General features: G+C 45.0%; 6 non-coding genes across 6 annotated transcripts; all 6 read left to right on the top strand.

The window, feature by feature from the left end:
• Positions 1-1160: 1160 nt before the first annotated feature.
• Positions 1161-1301, top strand: LOC138781078 (U4 spliceosomal RNA). The gene has a single exon (XR_011361394.1). It is a non-coding gene; the product is annotated as a U4 spliceosomal RNA (small nuclear RNA).
• A 954-nt stretch (positions 1302-2255) lies between these two features.
• TRNAK-UUU (transfer RNA lysine (anticodon UUU)) lies at positions 2256-2328 on the top strand. The gene has a single exon. It is a non-coding gene; the product is annotated as a tRNA-Lys (tRNA).
• A 1173-nt stretch (positions 2329-3501) lies between these two features.
• On the top strand, positions 3502-3574 carry TRNAK-UUU (transfer RNA lysine (anticodon UUU)). The gene has a single exon. It is a non-coding gene; the product is annotated as a tRNA-Lys (tRNA).
• Positions 3575-4403: 829 nt separating this feature from the next.
• Positions 4404-4544, top strand: LOC138780750 (U4 spliceosomal RNA). Its single transcript, XR_011361346.1, has one exon. It is a non-coding gene; the product is annotated as a U4 spliceosomal RNA (small nuclear RNA).
• Positions 4545-5603: 1059 nt separating this feature from the next.
• Positions 5604-5676, top strand: TRNAK-UUU (transfer RNA lysine (anticodon UUU)). Its single transcript has one exon. It is a non-coding gene; the product is annotated as a tRNA-Lys (tRNA).
• A 4559-nt stretch (positions 5677-10235) lies between these two features.
• LOC138780799 (U4 spliceosomal RNA) lies at positions 10236-10376 on the top strand. Its single transcript, XR_011361351.1, has one exon. It is a non-coding gene; the product is annotated as a U4 spliceosomal RNA (small nuclear RNA).
• Positions 10377-12772: the final 2396 nt, after the last annotated feature.

Here is a 12772-nt window from a genome sequence, read left to right as displayed (position 1 = left end):
TGATCTGGAAAAACTCACCCCTCCTCTTTTGAGTGTCATGTGCATAATCAGGGAAGAAAGAAATTTTGTTGTTATTATATCTCAGTTCTCCCATGCCTCTGGCTTCTCTTAAGATCATATCTCTATCCCTGTAGGACCGTAATTTCATCACAATAGGTCTAGGGTGAGCACCACTCGGGGGCCTCCGAGCCGGCACCCTGTGAACCCGCTCTAAGCAAAAATTTAAAGAAAACTTATTCTTACCAAAGGTAGTGACCAACCAATTTCTCATCCATTCATTTAAGTCCCTACTCTCTGTTCCCTCCAGAAGACCAATTAATCTTAAATTATTCCGTCTGTCTCTATCCTCCATCTCATTAAGTTTCTTTCGCAGCTCCAAGTTTTGGCTGACAGATTCTTCTGTCAGTTTTTTGATCTTACATAACTCATCCTCCAAGTCGCTGACTCTTTGCTCCACCCCGGTAAATCTTTCCCTAATCAGATTCATGTCTGCTCGAAGCAGGGTAATATCGGATCCGATAGATCCCAGACTTCAAACACAATGTTGGTGCGGACGGGGAACAAAAAAATCCCATGTAGACCAGTGTTTTTATAGCAGAAGTAGAAGTGTGTGAATCACATTGGCTCCATATTCATTACTGGTCATAATGGAAAGAAGGCGGCTTCTAGATTAGGCTGGGTTCACACTTCGTTTTTACATGCGGTTTTTCATTGGTTTTTGCAAAAACTGACTGACTGACTTCCATTATGAAAAATAAATCAAAAAGCTTTTTTTTTTTTTTTTTTACATACACAAAAATAAGGTCAGCTACTCTTTTGTGTACGTTAAAAAAAGGATGTGTTATGATCTATTTTTTTTTTTTTTATATAATGGAAGTCAATGGAAAAACAGATGCACACAAATGCATCAGATTTTCCATCTGTTTTTACAAAAACGTATGAGAAAAATGGATGAAAAAAACATAGTGTGAACCCAGCCTTACAGGTAACATCGCTTCTGCCTCATCAATAGCCCTAAAGAGCAAGTCACCTAGAATGAATGAGCTATTAGCATACCCTCTCCCAGGATTCCCAGCTCTGGATGTACTGACTGCCGGGGGTCTCCTCAGGCTTAATCACTACCCTGCAGAGGGGGGTCCGTACCTCACCGGCAGATCCTCAGCTTTGCGCAGTGGCAGTATCATAGCCAATGAGGTTTATCCGAAGCGTGATTATTGCTAGTTGAAAACTTTTCCCAATACCCCGCCATGATGACTTGAAATATAGTCAGCACTGGCAATTTTTGACAGTCTCTCAGGAGACTGAATATGGATGTTAAAAATAATTTTTTTTTAAACTTAGGGCTAGTTTTAAATGAATGAGTGTCTGAGATTAGTAGTATAATCTTCCCATACTTATCAGCTGTTGTATGTCCTGTGGGAAGTGGTTTATTCTTTCCAGTCTGACACAGTGCTCTCTGCTGCCACATCTGTCCATGTCAGGAACTGTCCAGAGCAGCAGCAAATCCACAAGGAAAACCTTTCTTGCTGTATATAATGTAGTAGAGTCATGTCAAACTCCGGCCTGTGGTGCTATTATTTTTGACCCGCCAGGCAATTCAGAGTTTGGCTACTATAAACGAGACTATTGGGGAGAGCTGGCTACTATATGAGACTATAGGGGAGGGCTGGCTATTATATAAGACTATGGGGTAGGGCTGGCTACTATATAAGACTATTTGAGAGGGCTGGCTACTATATAAGACTATTTGAGAGGGCTGGCTACTATATAAGACTATAGGGGAGGACTGGCTATTATATGAGTCTATTCAGGAGGGCTGGCTACTATATAAGACTATTTGAGAGGGCTGGCTACTATATAAGACTATAGGGGAGGACTGGCTATTATATGAGTCTATTCAGGAGGGCTGGCTACTATATAGGACACTTGGAGGGCTGGCTACTATATAGGACACTTGGAGGGCTGGCTACTATTTGGACACTACCTGGAGGGCTGGCTAATATGTTGGGCAATTTTGGTTGGGTTGGCTACTACATGGGGCAATTTTGGGGGGGTTGGCTATTACATGGGTTGGGGTTTAATCATATCATTGCTATTTATCATGTCATTTATCATAGTGCACAGCACAGCCGCATTCACGCTTCAATAATTATCAAGGTTGGACCACTGTGTATTTGAGTTTGACACCACTGATGTAGTTAGTTTGGTCACCACTAGGTGTCATTGTACAAACACATAAGAAACATCTCTATAGAGCCCGGATAGCTCAGTCGGTAGAGCATCAGACTTTTAATCTGAGGGTCCAGGGTTCAAGTCCCTGTTCAGGCGATTGCTTTTAATAAAGGAGGTGGGACAAAACAAAAGTATATTCGTCTATAGTGAGAGTCCCAACCCAATCTAGTACTGTGCTCTGCCGGAACTTTAGAAAAAGAATAAGAATACTTGTGCCCGTCTTTCGACCTTTGTCACTATACCACCTTTCGTCTTGCAGTGTCGAGTTACCTGTCTTATCAGGGTGACACAAGCCCCAGACCTTGTTACCTGAGTTGAGCAAGGTGTCCAAGGTATCTGGTTTCACCTGCACTGCGAGACAGAGACCGTAGGCACTTTTGAGATACAGGCTTTTGCGACGGGTGTTCAGACACATTCAGTGTCTTGCACACCACCTGTTGACGCTAGCCCATTCGAGCTTGGCACCCACCGGGGGTTTCACCAGTCTCCCGTTGAGACAATACGAGCCTGTAGGTCAGGGGTCCTCAACTGGCAGACCGCAGAGGTCATCTGTATGGACCTCTGCTGCAGCTCAGTATACCTGTATACTGAGCTGCGCTGCTCCGCTCTGCACAGTAACTATGAGCACTCATAGTTACCGTGCAGCAGCACTGACAGAGAGGGAGTCATCAGCCGCAGCGGTCACAAGAGGGGAAGAGAAGAGGAGATGCTAGGACCCAGGTGAGTATAAGTGCTTATTTTTTTATGCCATATACTATATGGGAGGGGGAGCACAGGGGGGCTATATACTACTAGAGAGTGCACAGGGGGCTATATACCACTGAGGGAGCGCACAGGGGGGCTTTATACTACTGGGGAAGCGTACAGGGGTCTATTTACTACTGGAGGAGCGCACAGGGGACTATATACTACTGGAGAAGCGCACAGGGGTCTATATACTACTGGGGGAGCGCACAGGGGACTATATACTACTGGAGAAGCGCACAGGGGTCTATATACTACTGGGGGAGCGTACAGGGGGGCTATTTACTACTGATGTTCAGCTTGGACCTTCACCTGACAGCAGACCCTGGTAAGTGGACCCTAACTAAAAATTGTTGAGTATCCCTGCTGTAGGTGTACATCACAACCTGAGGACTATTTCAGTATTAGTAACATATATATAATATGCAAAGTGCTGCGCCATGAGCAGTCACAGGTAACATAACCTTTAAGCTACTGGAGTTTGCTTTCCGTTCGGAAAAGTGTATCACATGTGGCTCTCACGGAGCCCGGATAGCTCAGTCGGTAGAGCATCAGACTTTTAATCTGAGGGTCCAGGGTTCAAGTCCCTGTTCGGGTGTCTGTTGTTTTTTTGGCTCAACAACAACTGTAACATTACTCAACTGTACCAGCAAACAGGATTACATCATATCTTTTCTGTTTTACAACCCCAGGAAAGTAATGGACACCTGTAACTCCCTTCTCTGTCCCCCACATCCCTCATCTCTGCTGAGGACTGTACCACACACTTCAAACACAATGTTGGTGCGGACGGGGAACAAAAAAATCCCATGTAGACCAGTGTTTTTATAGCAGAAGTAGAAGTGTGTGAATCACATTGGCTCCATATTCATTACTGGTCATAATGGAAAGAAGGCGGCTTCTAGATTAGGCTGGGTTCACACTAAGTTTTTTACATGCGGTTTTTCATTAGTTTTTGCAAAAAACGGATGCATTGATGTGCATCCGTTTTCATCCACTTTTCCATTGACTTCCATTATGAAAAATAAATCAAAAAGCATCTTCTTTTTTCTTTTTACATACACAAAAATAAGGTCAGCTACTCTTTTGTGTACGTTAAAAAAAGGATGTGTTATGATCTGTTTTTGTTTTTTTTTATAATGGAAGTCAATGGAAAAACAGATGCACACAAATGCATCCGTTTTTCCATCTGTTTTTACAAAAACGTATGAGAAAAATGGATGAAAAAAACAGTGTGAACCCAGCCTTACAGGTAAAATCGCTTCTGCCTCATCAATAGCCCTAAAGAGCAAGTCACCTAGAATGAATGAGCTATTAGCATATCCTCTCCCAGGATTCCCAGCTCTGGATGTACTGACTGCCGGGGGTCTCCTCAGGCTTAATCACTACCCTGCAGAGGGGGCTCTGTACCTCACCGGCAGATCCTCAGCTTTGCGCAGTGGCAGTATCATAGCCAATGAGGTTTATCCGAGGCGTGATTATTGCTAATTGAAAACTTTTCCCAATACCCCGCCATGATGACTTGAAATATAGTCAGCACTGGCAATTTTTGACAGTCTCTCAGGAGACTGAATATGGATGTTAAAAATAATTTTTTTTAAACTTAGGGCAAAGTGTCTGAGATTAGTAGTATAATCTTCCCATACTTATCAGCTGTTGTATATCCTGCAGGAAGTGGTGTATTCTCTCCAGTCTGACACAGTACTCTCTGCTGCCACATCTGTCCATGTCAGGAACTGTCCAGAGCAGCAGCAAATCCACAAGGAAAACCTTTCTTGCTGTATATAATGTAGTAGAGTCATGTCAAACTCCGGCCTGTGGTGCTATTATTTTTGACCCGCCAGGCAATTCAGAGTTTGGCTACTATAAACGAGACTATGGGGGAGAGCTGGCTACTATATAAGACTATGGGAAGGGCTGGTTACTATATGATACTATTTGAGAGGGCTGGCTACTATATGAGACTATTGGAGAGGGCTGGCTACTATATGAGACTATTGGGGAGGGCTGGCTACTATATGAGACTATTGGAGAGGGCTGGCTACTATATGAGACTATTGGGGAGGGCTGGCTACTATATAAGACTATTTGAGAGGGCTGGCTACTATATAAGACTATTTGAGAGGGCTGGCTAGTATATGAGACTATAGGGGAGGGCTGGCTATTATATGAGACTATGGAGGGAGGGCTGGCTACTATATGAGACTATGGGAGGGCTGGCTATTATATAAGACTATAGGGGAGGGCTGGCTATTATATAAGACTATAGGGGAGGACTGGCTATTATATGAGTCTATTCAGGAGCGCTGGCTACTATATAGGACACTTGGAGGGCTGGCTACTATTCGGACACTACCTGGAGGGCTGGCTAATATGTTGGGCAATTTTGGTTGGGTTGGCTACTACATGGGGCAATATTGGGGGGGTTGGCTATTACATGGGTTGGGGTTTAATCATATCATTGCTATTTATCATGTCATTTATCATAGTACACAGCACAGCCGCATTCACGCTTCAATAATTATCAAGGTTGGACCAATGTGTATTTGAGTTTGACACCACTGATGTAGTTAGTTTGGTCACCACTAGGTGTCATTCTACAAACACATAAGAAACACCTCTATAGAGCCCGGATAGCTCAGTCGGTAGAGCATCAGACTTTTAATCTGAGGGTCCAGGGTTCAAGTCCCTGTTCGGGCGATTGCTTTTAATAAAGGAGGAGGGACAGAACACCAGTATATTCGTCTATAAAGCTTTACTTATATTTCACAATTATAAGAGAACACCTTAACCTCTTAACGACCACAGGCGTATATTTATGCCTTGAGGTCCTTAAGGGAGTTGAGAGGGGGGGGGGGGGGGGGCCACGCAGCGATTAGAGGGCACGGTCCGATCGCTGTGCCCGCTAATTAGCTTTTTAAAGGCAGCTGTCAAAGTTGACAGCCGCATTTAAAATGCTGGCTTTTCAGTTCCCTGGTGTCTAGTGGGGGGGATCACCCCCCGTGATGTGGTCACGGAGGAGCGATCCTTGCGTATCATACCGTCCGGGGTCTGCGCCATAATGGCGCTGATCCCGACTCGGCATTCTATTGTTTTCGGCTGCAGCAGCCAAAAGCAATAGAACACTGATCTCATGGATCTATGCAGTATAACTATACAGCATAGATCTCTATGAGAGATCAGTGTGCATATACTAGAAGTCCCCCAGGAGGAATAACCCTAACCCCAGGGGGAATAACTCTAACTGCAAGGGGAATAACCCTAACCCCAGGGGAAATAACCCTAACCCCAGGGGGGAATAACCCTAACCCCAGGGGGGGGATAACTCTAACCCCAGGGGAAATAACCATAACCCCAAGGGGGATTAACTCTAACCCCAGGGGGAATAACCCTAACCCTAGGGGAAATAACCCTAACACCAGGGGGGATAACTCTAACCCCAGGGGAAATAACCCTAACCCCAGGGGGGATAACCCTAACCCAAAGGGGAATAACCCTAACCCCAAGGGGGAATAACCCTAACCCCAGGGGGAATAACTCTAACCCCAGGGGGAACAACCCTAACCCCAGGGGGAATAAACCTAACCCCAGGGGGGATTACTTTAACCCCAGGGGAAATAACCCTAACCCCAGGGGGGATAACCCTAACCCAAGGGTGAAAAACCCTAACCCCAGGGGTAATAACTCTAACCCCAGGGGTAATAACTCTAACCCCAGGGGGAATAACCCTAACCCCAGGGGGAATAACCCTAACCCCAGGGGAAATAACCGTAACCCCAGGGGGAATAACTCTAACCCCAGAGGGAATAACCATAACCCCAGGGGGAATAACCCTAACCCCAGGGGGAATAACCCTAACCCCAGGAGGAATAACCCTAACCCCAGGGGGAATAACCCTAACCCCAGGGGGGAATAACCCTAACCCCAGGGGGGAATAACCCTAACCCCAGGGGGGAATAACCCTAACCCCAGGGGGAATAACCCTAACCCCAGGGGGGATAACCCTAACCCCAGGGGGAATAACTCTAACCCCAGGGGGAATAACACTAACCCCAGGGGGGAATAACCCTAACTACAGGGGGAAATAACCCTAACCCCAGGGGGGAATAACCCTAACCCCAGGGGGGGAATAACCCTAACCCCAGGGGGGCTTCTAGTATAAGTGTAAAAAAAAAGAAAATGTTTTAATATTTAGTAACCCCCTCCCCTAATAAAAGTGTGAATCACCCCCCTTTTCCCATTTTATAAATAAAAATAAATAAATAAACATGTTTGCTATCGCCGCGTGCGTAATCGCCCGAACTATTAATTAATCACATTCCTGATTTCGCACGGTAAACGGCGTCAGCGCTAAAAAATCCCAAAGTGCAAAATTGCGCATTTTTGGTTGCATCAAATCCAGAAAAAATGTTATAAAAAGCGATCAAAAAGTCGTATATGCGCAATCAGGTACCGATAGAAAGAACACATCATGGCGCAAAAAATGACACCTCGCACAGCCCCATAGACCAAAGGATAAAAGCGCTATAAGCCTGGGAATGGAGCGATTCTAAGGAACATATATTTTTTTTTTAAAGTTTAAATTTTTTTAAAAGCCATCAAATAAAATAAAAGTTATACATGTTACATATCGTTGTAATCGTAACGACTTGAGGAACATATATAACAAGCCAGTTTTACGCGAGGGCAAACGGCCTAAAAACAAAAAATAAAATAACATTTAAAAAATGCATTTTTTTTTTTCAATTTTACCACACATTAAATTTTCTTCTGCTTTCGCAGTGTAGTTTATGAGAAATTTCAGCCTGCTATTGCAAAGTACAATTAGTGGCGTACAGGATGATACATAGACATATCTGATACAAAACCCGGGATTTATTGTGCCGTAAGCCCTGCTAAAGCTGTGGACGTGACATACATCAGGGTAGTGCCGTATTCTTACAGGATCTTTGCATGTAAATGTAATTGTTTACAGTGACTTTCATATGAAAAGGCCATTGAGTGTGGAAGAAAGCTTCATCCAGATGCTAAACAGGAGAAGTGTGAGCGACCGGTCACTATGTCTCCCCCTGCAGAGTCTCACTACAGGGCGATAACATGACAATAGGCTGATGGTTCTATGGGAGGAGGTGGTTTACATTATTCAGGTAAAGATCACATGGGGGGGCAGTTCGGGTCCTGTTACACCGCGCAATTATCTGCCCAATCAGCTTAAAAATCATCAGCCGCCAACCGTGCATCGCTTCATGTAATAGGAAAAGCGCAGTGGGCGGCTGATGAAAGTATATAGAAAATAATAAAGTTATACTTACCTGTCCAGGCTCCCCACTGTCCTCTGGTCTGTTCCCCACTCACCCATTCCTGAAGCTTCTGGAGCCGTCTCCTATGTGACAGGTCGCTCTACTCATTTGTATGGAGCCGATGGAAAGAGACGAGTACAGCGCTCTTCTGGCGCACTTCGCTCCATGGGAATGAATAGAGCCGCAGGTCACATGCCGACCCACGTCTCTATTCATAACAGAGCTGGCAGGGCCCAATACAAAGATCAAGGGGTACAGAGGTCGGACCCCAGATGTTCTCCTACTCATCTTGTGGATAGGGGGCAAGTGGATTTTTCCCTGGAATACCCCTTTAAACCCTTAAAGGAACTTGTCACCACATGACTTGGCTGGATTATGTGTAGAGTTTATAATTGTAGGATCGGCTTGTAGTTCAGCTTCCCAGCTACAGCCCATAGCAGCGCCCTGTGCTCTCTGTATAGCAGCTGTAGCCTCTGTGGCTTATAGGAAACTCTCCAGTTTGCCCCTAAAGGCCGTATTCCACAGAACGATTATGGGCCGTTACAGCCGGTAATCGTTCCGTGGAATAGAAGGCAACAATCAGCCGACATCGTTCATGTTGGCTGATCGTTGCGTTGTTTGTCTTTCAAACATGTTAAAAGACAAACGACTAATATAGCAGCGTTCAGCGGCAACAGACCGCCACTATCCTCTATGGGCTGCCCGGACCATCTAGCCATCACCCGGGCAGCTCCCCCGCTTCTACCCGCAGCCCCCCTCGGACTCACCCACTCCCTGCTGCCGCTGCTGCCGTCCTTACCCCCGGCCCCACTATTCTCTGTGCCGCGTGAGCAGAAGTTCTTTCAATATACAAACACATGGGTTAGGGTACGTTCACACTTACCGGATCCGCATCGTGTTTTCTGCTGCGGATCCGCAGCAGATCCGCGGCAGATTTCGTTTAAATAACTGAACACAGCATCAAAGCTGCACCATTAAATCTGTTGCGGATCCTGTAGGTGTGAACGCACCCTTAAATGAAAAAATAATGTATATGTCCCGCCAAATACATATCTAGTACAATGAAAGGGGAAATCAACACATTCTGGAATAAAATCCCTTACAGGGGCTCTCATAGACAAAGAATAGACCTAGTAATTTTCTCTCTTTCTATCAGTATAGACATATTATTTATATGTTATTTATGTTTATGATATATCTATATATCAGAAATAAAGCTTGTTATTTAGTGGTACTTTATGGCCGTCACGGTTGTTGACGGTCTGATGCTATTACACTGATACCAGTAATACTCAGGGAATCTGGAATCAGCACAGAGGTATTAGGTAGTATATATCCCTAATACATGGATCATGGTTCCTTTTATACTTACGGGAGGATAGCAGAGCAGGAGAGGTTTTCTATAGGGATTTGCTGCTGCTCTGGACAGTTCCTGACATGGACAGAGGTGGCAGCAGAGAGCACTGTGTCAGACTGGAAAGGAATCAACATTTCCTGCAGGACATACAGCAGCTGATAAGTATGGGAAGACTTGAGATCTTTAAATAGAAGTAAATTACAAATCTATATAACTGTTTGATACCAGTTGATTTGAAAGAAAAAGATTTTCGCTGGACAACCCCTTTAACACCATAGAAACAAAAAGGAATAGCAGTCAGGTGATAGTAGTTTCTGTAGAAAGTCATTGCATTTCTACAGGACAAATATATGCAAAAAAACAAAAAAAAAAAAACAAAAGTAGGTGAATTGACATTTTTTTTCACAAGCTCCAAATGTGGACAGAAGTCTCTGTATGATATGTTTGTATTCAGCTCTGTGTAACCTGTCACCTAGAATGAATGAGCTATTAGCATACCCTCTCCCAGGATTCCCAGCTCTGGATGTACTGACTGCCGGGGGTCTCCTCAGGCTTAATCACTACCCTGCAGATGGGGGTCCGTACCTCACCGGCAGCTCCTCAGCTTTGCGCAGTGGCAGTATCATAGCCAATGAGGTTTATCCGAGGCGTGATTATTGCTAATTGAAAACTTTTCCCAATACCCCGCCATGATGACTTGAAATATAGTCAGCACAGGCAATTTTTGACAGTCTCTCAGGAGACTGAATATGGATGTTAAAAATAATTCCTGGAAAACTTAGGGCAAGTTTAACCCCTTAAGGACACATTCTGTACTCATATGGCACATGTCTGCAAGAGGAGTTCAGAGGGGAACTGCACCGCGCCTCCGTTCTAAACTGCTGCGACCCTGACTGCTATCTGCAGCACCGGACCGCAGCTATTAGCGGGAGTGGGCCGATTGATGCTCCCGCTAATTAAGACGATTGGATGCAGCTGTCAAAAATGACAGCTGCATCTAACAGTGTTGTTTGCAGCCCATCCCTGGTGTCTAGTGGCGGGATCCCCCCACTCCCCCTGTGATGCGATCGCGATCCCTTGGTCTTACCGGGCTGGGCCTCAGTGTCGTAATGACGCTAATCCCGGCTCGGTATTCTATTGCAATGATCTGCAGCAGGCCAAAGCAATAGAGCACGGATCTCATGGATCGGTGCTGTATTATACAGCTAAACTCATCTCTATGAGATCAGTACTGATAGAAAGGACACATCATGGTGCAAAAAATGACACCTCACACAGCCCCATAGACCAAAGGATAAAAGCGTTATAAGCCTGGGAATGGAGCGATTTTAATTAGTGAGTGTCTGAGATTAGTAGTATAGTTTTCCAGTACTTATCAGCTGCTGTATGTCCTGCAGGAAGTGGTGTATTCTCTCTAGTCTGCCACAGTGCTCTCTGCTGCCACTTCTGTCCATGTCAGGAACTGTCCAGAGCAGCAGCAAATCCACATAAAAAAACATTTCTTGCTGTACATAATGTAGTAGTTTGGTCACCACTAATAAAGGAGGAGGGACAGAACACCAGTATATTCGTCTATAAAGCGTCACTTATATATCACAATTATAAGAGAACACCTTAAAAATGTTTAAAAAAGCTCAATTAAAAGGAAATTGAGGCTTTTATCATTGAACTGTATGTATTATGGAGTAAAGCACTGGACAACTCAGCGGACAGGATGATACATAGACACATCTGATACAAAACCCGGGATTTATTGTGCCGTAAGCCCTGCTAAAGCTGTGGACGTGACATACATCAGGGTAGTGCCGTATTCTTACAGGATCTTTGCATGTAAATGTAATTGTTTACAGTGACTTTCATATGAAAAGGCCATTGAGTGTGGAAGAAAGCTTCATCCAGATGCTAAACAGGAGAAGTGTGAGCGACCGGTCACTATGTCTCCCCCTGCAGAGTCTCACTACAGGGCGATAACATGACAATAGGCTGATGGTTCTATGGGAGGAGGTGGTTTGGATTGTTCAGGTAAAGATCACATGGTTATAGGGGGGGCAGTTCGGGTCCTGTTACACCGCGCAATTATCTGCCCAATCAGCTTAAAAATCATCAGCCGCCAACCGTGTATTGCTGTGTATAATAGGAGGTGCTAATGTAAGTATATAGAAAATAATAAAGTTATGCATTTCTATAGGACAAGTATATGCAAAAAAAAAAATTCCCCCAAAAGCAGATGAAGTGATATTCTTTTTACAGACTGTGGACAAAAGTAACGCGGATTCTACCTTCCACCTGGACACGTGCAGACCCGAAGGTCTGAATTACAAGAATGATCTTTTATTTCCTTCCTAGTAATTATTAGCCCCTATATCATCTTCATCCCTATCTTTCTGCATCACGCTGCTTGTTATCCCATTTATTGGGTAGAATGTAATGTTTGGGAATTTGCATACAGATGTATTACATAGGGTTAATTCAGGAGTAATGCGTTTCTATGTCACATGACTTCTTACATGACGTGGAATGTTTATATTGGTTGCTTTGTGTTTTTAAGTTGTCTCTTGCACACATGTATTAGGGTGCGTTCACACGTACAGGATCTGCAGCAGATTCAAAGCAAATCAATTCTGGGCCATCAAATCTGCAGCAGATCCTGTACGTGTGAACGCACCCAGACCATGATGAAGCGCAGTTGCGTGAAACACGTCGGTCTGGTCAGGGGTGATTCTAGCCTCTCTGCTGCCCGAGGCGAACTATAGAATGACGCCCCCCCCCCCCCCCCCGTCAATCCGCCCACATTATAATCCACTACTGCCCCCCCCCCCCCCCCCACTGCTGTCCCCAATAAACATAATGTTTGGTCCCTTGCTGCACAGAGGATGTCAGGAGAGGAGGGGGCTGATCTTATAGGAGAGGTCCCAGCAGCACAGAGGATGTCAGGAGAGGAGGGGGCTAATCCTATAGGAGAGGTCCCAGCAGCACAGAGGATGTCAGGAGAGGAGGGGGCTAATCCTATAGGAGAGGTCCCAGCAGCACAGAGGATGTCAGGAGAGGAGGGTGCTAATCCTATAGGAGAGGTCCCAGCAGCACAGAGGATGTCAGGAGATGAGGGTGCTAATCCTATAGGAGAGGTCCCAGCAGCACA

Source organism: Dendropsophus ebraccatus, chromosome 1 (assembly GCF_027789765.1).
Source record: "Dendropsophus ebraccatus isolate aDenEbr1 chromosome 1, aDenEbr1.pat, whole genome shotgun sequence".
Lineage (NCBI taxonomy): Eukaryota > Metazoa > Chordata > Amphibia > Anura > Hylidae > Dendropsophus > Dendropsophus ebraccatus.
The sequence above is the reverse complement of the archived record's forward strand: the minus strand, read 5'-3'. Positions and strand labels throughout refer to the sequence as shown.